The 347-nt window shown below is 26.5% G+C and overlaps 1 protein-coding gene across 1 annotated transcript in view; it reads right to left on the bottom strand.

Moving 5' to 3' along the window:
• LOC119589211 (bestrophin-2-like) overlaps window positions 1-347 on the bottom strand; it is a gene marked incomplete at its 5' end in the record, with an annotated part of 32,647 nt that overhangs the window by 9,929 nt on the left and 22,371 nt on the right.

Below are 347 nucleotides of genomic sequence, written 5' to 3'. Positions count from 1 at the left end.
CAAATATAATGGCAGTTTTACTCCTGTTGATGATGATAAGGAAAAACTTGACAATGAAGGTAATGACATAAATCCACCCATTTAGCTAGCAATTCCCCATAAAACCAGTACAGAAAAAAAAATGTTACACAAAACACTAAATATAATAACAAACTGCAATTTCCAATCAATAGCAAGCCATTGTTGCCATTATAAAGAACATTTGGAGATATATTTCAAAGAAAATCTGAAATCTCAAATTTGATATCTATATATCAACAAGAGTATTAAAAGATAATGTAGAAATTATTAATGTAAATGTATACATAAAATCATATTTACATCAAGAAATAATGATTTAAACTCCT

This window comes from Penaeus monodon, chromosome 25, assembly GCF_015228065.2.
Source record: "Penaeus monodon isolate SGIC_2016 chromosome 25, NSTDA_Pmon_1, whole genome shotgun sequence".
Taxonomy (NCBI): domain Eukaryota; kingdom Metazoa; phylum Arthropoda; class Malacostraca; order Decapoda; family Penaeidae; genus Penaeus; species Penaeus monodon.
Note: the sequence above shows the minus strand (reverse complement) of the source record. Positions and strands in the feature narration are given on the sequence as shown.